A 9,248-nucleotide genomic window follows, 5' to 3' on the forward strand; every position below is an offset into this window, starting at 1 on the left:
AGCTCTTCTCATTTCAAGAAGATATTGCATAGACTCAGTGAATTATATTTTTCAGTATGTACACTCTTATTCTTCTTACTGATCTCTAGAACAATTTATTGTATGAAGATAATATATAATATAACTATCTAAAGCTCAGTTATAAACACTGATTATTATATTCATTTTAAATATTTATGATGAGATAATTATTTATTTATATCAGAGAATCATCTTCTTTCTTAACAGTATTAAGATTATAAGTCTTTTTCTTTTTCATCTTTTCTTTCTGATGCTGATTTTTCTGTTCTTGAAGAAAATTATTATAAGTTTTATTATATATGAAGTTGTAATATTCACAGATATTAAGAAACTTTTTATAACTGTAAAGTTCAATATCACAGAGATATTCACTCTGATAAATTTCTTCAGAATAATAGATCTGTATCAGTCTATTCTCTAATATCTGTTATTTAACTTCATAATGCAGGTAAAAGATATTCATGTTTTCAGAAACAGAAATATAAATGTTGTACTCTTTTACATCTGTAGATATAAGACTTATATATCTTGTCTAAAATATTATTATAAGAATGAGCTGTTCACACACTGTATTCTGCTTTCTGTATTTCTCTGTGTCTCTCTCTCTCTTTCTGAGAAGTCTTGTATGTGTTGTAATTGTGTGTATAACTCTAAGATCAGTAGGTGTTTATTCAGTAACTATTCTCATCTCTGATTTTATGATTTTTATACACTAATAATGATTCTTAGTTACTCCGGTGTCAGAGATCATTCTAATTGAAGATGATTACACTGCTGAGACTACTTTCTCTTATCTTCAAGCTTCTTCTGTTACTTTCTCTCTCTCTTCTGCAGAGAAGATGTATGCAGATTATAAGTATTCAGTCTCAGATGACTCTCACTGTTATTTATCTGATTCTGTATCTTCTTCTTCTTTTATTTCTTCTGTCTCTGTCTTCTCTGTCTTGATTTCTGATTCTGTAAATCTTACACTCTTCTTTAATTTTTCTACACACATGTGTACACATTTCTATATTAGTATTTCAGTCAATCTTGTGATAAATGATATTAATGTTGTATGCAGAGTGATAGAGAAATCAGAGACATGTATAGTTTTATTGTAAGAGTGACTTACAGCTCTTGAATCTCTTACAGATCTTGAGTTTTGAGATTTTCTTTATTTTTAATGTTTTTCAGATGATATGATGTTAGAAATAGATTAAATGTATAATATATGAAAATGAATGAGATATATATAATAATATTTATCTTTTACAGCTAACTTTTATAATTGATGACTAATTCATTATTTCTTTTCTTTTCTTACACTTTTTCTTTATCTGCTAGTTACTACTCTTATACAATCTCTGTATAATACAGTGTTCAGTGACTAGATTCAGTAGCTTTCATCTTTTATAATTCTGTCTTATATATTATACTGTCTCTCTTCACTCACTCAGACTACTACAGTGAACAGCTTAATGAAACTAATCTCACTCAATCTCTGAGTATCTTTAGAAATTGAGATAACTTAATCTTATATATTTATAAATGTTTCAGATAATTCATTCTCTGTGATCTTTATAATTAAACTGATATAAACAGTTGAATTCAACTCTGAATCTCTTTTTCTTCTATAATCTGATTCATATATAAGTCTGCTGCTTTGAGATCACTCTTTATCATATTACACTCACTGTTTACAGTGCATTATTATATAATCAGCTACAGTCTCATCACTTATTAAAGTATGATATTTATCTGATTTCTTCATTACTTCTCATTCTTTTCTTATAATTATGAAAAGATTAGAATAAGTGAGATTATCTGATTTATAAGTATCTATGATTTCTCTTACTTCATAAGACTTTTTAATTATTAGTTTCTTCTTTTTCAATGCTGATTATAGTACTGTAGATGATTATAATTCATTCAGATCTTATATCTTCATCTTTATAAGATGTGAATCATTTATTAAGTTGTATAAGACTTATCTCTCTAGTTTCTTCAATGTATAAGTTCTCAGAGAATGTGATTTAAGTATTTTATAGAGCTTAAATTATCTAGATTGAAACTTCTCAGAACTCTTATTATATATAAAAACTGATATTCTTATCTTGAGACTTAATTTCTTAACTAGTGAGTCTTGTATTCTTTTCAATTGAATTGCTCAGTTCAGAAGTAACTCATTAGCTTTTATATATGTGTGACTGATTTCTTTCAATCTTGATTCTGTGTCTGTGACTACTGTGTCTGCAACTGCTACTGCTGTATCTGTAACTGCTGTTTCTGCTGTGTCTGTAACTGTTGTGTTCATGACTGTTGTGTCTGTAAGTATTGCATCTGTGACTGTTGTGTCCGCAACTGCTGTTTTCTTTCTCATCTTTTTCAAAGCATTCTCTGAGATGCGCGGATGCAATTCATACAACAGGTAGAATGATGAATGCTTGAAGACTGCATACTGTCAAATCTGCATGACTAATAGCATCTGTCTGAGATATTCATTTCATAGTCTTATAGACTTGCTCACTAGATATTTCATCAGTATATTATTCAATATTTCATTCAAGTGTTTCATCTTCTCATTCATCTATAGATGATATAACATTGTTCTATAATGTCTTGTCTATAACTGACTTATAAAATACCTCACTGCTTCTTCTATAAGATTTATATTATTATCAGTTAGAATCTTACACAGTATTTTATAGTTAATATAGATTTTATCATATAGAAACTTTATTATCATCTTCTCTATTATCTCTGAAACTACTTTCATGACTGATCAGTCAGTAGTATAATTAATAGCAGTGATTATTCATTGATTTTCATTTAGTATTCATAGCAGTATGTCTAGACTGGCCGCTGGGATCATGAATTTCACATTTGGTTTCATTTAATCTGATCTCATACATTTCTTAGTGTGAGTCCCACCAGGACCAAGCCTCAAAAAAATCTGAAAATAGATCATTTCTGAGAGAAATGATGTGAAAAATGATCAGATTTAATTCAAGAACAGTGAAATGAGAGTAATTTCTCAGAATAAACTGTGAAAAATAATCATTCTTTCAAAATCAGAATGAGACTGAGACTGAAGATCAAATTCAGTCTCATTCAGTTCATTCAGTGATTACTTATATAATCAGAATTTGGTAATGATTATTGATAACACTTATGAAACAACTAAATACATTCTTGTGTAAGTTTATTCTTCACTTTCTTATGAAAATTACACTTCTCTGATATACTGTAATCAGAGATATTAAACTGTCTGATAATTTCATGTTTTATAATCATGAGTTTCTTGATTGTTTCTTCTTATAATTGTCTCTGATGATAGTAATAAATATCTCAGCTTGAGTTGAACTTTCACTTCATTCTCATCTCTATCAATGAAATTATTAGAATATCACATATTATCAGTATAACAGTTAAATATATACTCTCAATAATTTTTCATAACTCTAGAATTAATTTAATGTGTAAATTTATTGAATCATCTTGAAGATAGCAGTCAAATTCAGTTTTATAAGTATGTAGTTTTGCCTGATTTTCAGTTGCAATCAATGTATACAAGTTCTGTTTTAAAGTTAGTATTATAGTTCTATATAATATGAAGTGTTATCAAAGATCATTACTTACTAGAGAATTGTATTTCACTGTCTTCATATCTCTAACATCTGCTCATTCAAATCTCTGATAGTTGGTATTGTAGTAGTCTTGAGCTAATTTAACATATAAGTCTCATTTCTCCTCTGTTCAATCTTGAGAAGTGTAGATATTAACTTAATAGAAGAGATCTAGTAGAGCTGCTACAGTATAGTACTCTGTAAAAGATTGTTCAGTTTTACTGTAATAATATACCAGTTTATCTCTTACAGCAATAATAGCCTGCACTATAGCATCATCTCAGACTGAATTTCTTTTTAAGTGATTCAACTGCTTCTTAAGATGAGTAAATAAACTGTTATACACTCATCAGACTGACTGTAGCATTGATGTACAAGTGATTGAGACTGTCTTTATTATCTTATAAAACTGAAACAGTAAATCAATCACATATTTTAACTGAGTTCACTTTATATCAGAAAGTTTCAATATCTGAATCTTTTCTTAATCAGAGTATTGCACTCAATGATCAATTATCTGATATAATTGAAGAGTCTGAACAGTTATCTTATATGTTGAACTTCACTGTATTCTAATATTCTGTATCATATTCAGTGATGTGACTGATTTATTTGTTTATTAAATATCATGAAATTATTATTATTGTTTAGAGAAGATACAAATCATATTAGCAATGTTTTAAATCTGTGATATTTAAATTATTAGTCAATCTATTCAAAATTAACAGTAGTATTATTAAAAAGCATTATTAAAAAGTAATATTAAAAAGTGTTGTTAAAAAATATTATCTTTTACAAAGTAAATGTAAAAGTTACTTGAGTAATTACTTTTATCTCATTCTCATCGCAAGAATCAGTCATTTCATTATTCTTCATCTCAATGTTAAGATTCTTTATCAGTGTTTGCATCACAAGTTGAATTACATGAGTAATACAGAGAATATGACCTTGTTTATCATTTCAGAAATGCAAAGCCAATTTTTGCTTCAAGCTGTTCATCATAGTGTAGTTATTCACAGCATTGTCAGTTATAATTATAAGAAGACTGAGATTAATATTTCAATAGTCATTTTTAATCACAGTCATTAATATCTCTGTTATATAATTCTCAGTATAACTACTAATCAATGATTTAAATTCAATTAATGTCTCTTAATAAGTTCAGTTCTCATCAATGTAATAACATATAACTCTCATAAATATAAGATTGTTTGTACTAGTTCATATATTCACTGTGAGAGACACTCTTCAATAATTCTTCAACTCTGATTCTAGATATTATATATTGACTTTGTAGTGTGTCTTAAGATTGAACTGAAGACAGAATTGATGTGAAATATGAAGATTTGAATTAAGTATTTGAAGAAGTGTTCAGAATTCGGGGTTTTCAATTGATTGAAGAGAAAGATTCAGAGATATATATATATAAAGTAATTATTCATGGAAGTTATCAGATAAGAGTTATGAAATCAGAGTACTGATATGTAATCATTTTCACATGATTTTCTTCAAATTAGAAAGTTAGTGTTATTAAAAATCATTATCTGATAGAGTAACTTATCAGCTCAGTAGTAATTTTCTGATTATTTTTCTTTTATTGTCTGCATTCTGATGACTTCAGATATCAGGAAATTTCTTCAGAGTTATAATCAGTTTATAATGAATATTTCTGAATGAAGTTGCAGTGAATGTAGCAGAGAGATGACTCTTCAGTAATCTATAATACAATCTGTTGATAGTTATTTCATAGTTCATCTCAGTGTTTATATTGAGTTTTTCATAAATTTCATGACCTGGAATCAGATGTGAAGAATAAAGTGATTATTTATTATAGTTGAAAGAGAGAATTCTGTGTTGAATTATAAATAACATAGACTTTGTGATTCACAGTGATTTCTTGAAGAGTTTGTGAATCTTCAATAGAAGTAAAAGAAGTGAAAGAAATGAATTCAGAAGATATGATAATAATTGAGAAAGATGATAATTTATTTTCAATAACTGATCACTGATGTGTGTAAGAAGAATTAATATAAGAGAAAATAATCTTCTTTCTTAGCTTAGTTATAATTTTAGTACTAACTCAGATTGAATATTATTAATGTATAAAAGTAAATAAACAATCTTGATTAATCTCTATCATATTTCTTGAAATATATTAATATTATGAAAGAGAGCATTATTAAATTGTGTTATTAGATAATATCATTAAAAATATATTAATATTGTGAATATCAATATTGAAAAAATGTTGATACTTATACATTATAGTGGCATGATAGTTGAATATATATATATATATTATTCCTGATATTGATAATTGATTACAACTTGTACAATAATTTTTGAAAACTCAAAATTAATTTCAATTATTAACTAATAGTTACAAACTTATAACTAACTAATATAAAAAGAAAAAAACTTTTTCTACTTATTATCTTTCTTCTCTTTCTCATTCTTCTTATTATTCTTCACAATTCACTTCTTATTCTCATTCTTCTTCTTCTTCTTCTCATCTGAGATAATAATCCTCTTAAAATCTCTCTCTGCTGTCTTCTCAGAGAAGAGTTCTCACTGCTCTCTCTCAGTCAGATTAACCTGCACTTTAAAATCCTACATTTTCTAGTCTGCTGTCTCAGGTTTCATCTCAGCAGTAAGCAGATTGACATGCTCAGAGAGCAGAAGTGTCTTCTCAATGTTTTGAATCATGAAGTGCATTTGAGATCTGAACAAGGTCTCAATTCTCTTCTCTGTCAGCTTCTGCTAATTAATTAGAGAACAGAAGTGTTATTAAAAATTATTATCTCTCAATAAAAAACTTATCAGTTTTGACTTCTTTATCTCTCACTCTAATATCTTCTCAATCTTCTTCTGTCACTGTTTATTTATAGTAACACTCTTCTTCTTTCTCTCTCTCTTTATCTTAGTTTTAAATTATTCTCAGAACTTCTTCTGATCTCATCACTGCTGTATAAGACTCTTCAGTGTCTTCTTTTCTAATCTCTCACAGACAGTGTCATTCATATTATTTCTATACTTAGTTCAGTCTAAATCTATCAGAAGTGTTACTTAAAATTGTTATTATTCTACTCTCTTACAGAGTCTCTTCAAGACATTATAATATATCTTATAATCTGTCTCTCTGTACTTGAATGCCTTCTTCTTCTCTCCCTTCAATCTGTGACAGTGCTCACGCGCCTTGGTGGTCTGCAGAACCGCAGAATATTTGAAGAAGAATGACATGATTGATTTTGATGAGTGTTGAAGAGAGAGTGAAGACAGGCAATAATATAATAATAATGATGATAATGATGATGATGATAATAATGATGATGATAATAATAATAATGATAATGATGATGATGATGATGAAAGAGAGAGTGTATTGAAATATATTATTGACTTATTAAATATAAAGAGATAAAGAAACTATTAACAGCTTTCAGAGATGTACAGAAACAGCTACAGTGTTGTATAATAATATTATCTTCATTTAATATATACACTATTGATATTCTTTGTATGCATTTATTATATAATCTATATCAGAGATACATGCAGAAAACAGATCTTTGTTACTAGAAAGAATAATTACAGTGATTCTCTATTTTCATATTATAAAGATAAGTTATTCTCATTTCTTTCTTCTCTCTTTTCTCTTCTTCTTTAACTCATCACTAAGTTCAAGCTGGTATGAAAACTATTAAAACACTTATAGAAATCCTCAAATTGAAGAGTATAGACTAATCAAATTTTAAATACAGATGAATTAAATTACATTCAATAATACTAATTATTCATTTCTTTCTCAATAAAACAACAGTCACATCTTTCCCTTCTTTCTTAAACAAAACATGACTTATGAAAAGTGAGTACTATGCTAGATTATAATGATCAACACAGTCTTAGCATGCAGAACTGTATACATGCAGTGCATGCTGAACTGAGAGACTGTGTGAATTACAAACTGATAATAGCATCTCAGAGAGAGCTATGCAGTGTGAGAAAGTCATAACTCTCAGTCATATATGCAGAGAGTGAATCACTGCAGTAAGTGTATATACATTGCATGAAAGTAATGCTTTTTAATAACACTCAGTCTCTGATATTATGAAAATAGAGTCTCTCTGTGAGATCTGTTTTTATTAGAAGTTAGAGAATCTTATATTTCTCAAGACTATCTTCATATGTCTTGTTCATGAAATTGATGAGAGAAATCATTGATTTCAGCATTCTGTTCTTGATATCATTTAAGTGACAGCAGAGTTCACTCTGATCACACTTTTTAAGTGTATATTTTCTAATTATTCACATTTATACAGATATATACTGATTATTTATTAGATAATATTAAGATAATGACTTATCACAGTCATGTTATTCTCACTGTGAGAGATACATAATTGATGATGAATATTGTGAAGCCTCTGAGAAGTGAGTATTTTGAGAATGCTGTAACTCTGTAATCTTGATTTTTTTTATTTTTATTTTTTATTTTTTTCTTTCTCTTTTTTTTTTTTTTTTTTATTGTGATTTTTTCTTATGTTTATTTTATTTTTTGTTTTTTATTTTTTTTTATATTTTATATATTTTTCATAATTAAAATTATATGAATTATAATCTATATTCAGAAAAGTAATAATATTTGATAACACTCTCTGTTGAATTTTCAATAAATGAGCACTATGTTATGATATTATATAAGTGAGAAATGATTTCATGATCTCATTTAATGCCATTCTCAATAATGAGATCAGAATGAAAATGTGACTAAGAATTTAAACATATTCTTTATCTGAGACTAGATTTTTATTTGAAAAGTGAATCTGAGATCTTTAATATTTGAAATAACATGATTTGAAATCAATGTGATGAATACAAACCATGATCAGAAGTAATGCTTTTAGGCAATGTAATAACTGTAAAGTTTGATCCTGGTCTCAGACACAGTCACACGGTCAGTCTAAGTATGTCTATGAGATTTATCTCTCATTGTTTGAACAGTTATATTGTATACTTTATCTGATATTACACTTTCTTATATTTTAATTCTTTCTTAGATTCTTTCATAATCTGATAATTCAGACACTTATGAGTATATATCTGAATATTCTCAGTCATGCTTGATCAGTATACTCTTGATTTAAGTATACTTATAAGTTCAGAGCTTTCTAAGTGACTGAATTTCTTATGCATGCAAGTTATCAAGTTATGTCTAAATAAATATTCTAGATAGAGAGCTTCTGTGTATTCTAGATTACAGTAAAGCATAATATTGTTTTTCAATTTTCTCAGCTTAAAGTTCAGAAGTATCTCTTCTACTACTTTTATAAGATGCTTATTATCTGATATCTTGTCATTCTTTAAGTAAGAGATCATTGTATTCACTTATTTCAATTTCTTGTATTCTCTCAGTATATTTAACACAAACTTTTCTTATATCTGATTTATAGAACTCTCACTCATGAAATTAAGTCTGTAATTAATTATATCAGATATCACAGTATCTGATCTCTTTCAGTATTTAATATTAAAATTATATACTTAAAACTCTGAGATTCAATATACTAAGTGTTTAAAAGATTTTATTATTAATTATAGATAGATAAGACTCTTATAATT

This window comes from Blastomyces gilchristii, assembly GCF_000003855.2.
Source record: "Blastomyces gilchristii SLH14081 genomic scaffold supercont1.13, whole genome shotgun sequence".
Taxonomy (NCBI): Eukaryota; Fungi; Ascomycota; class Eurotiomycetes; order Onygenales; family Ajellomycetaceae; genus Blastomyces; species Blastomyces gilchristii.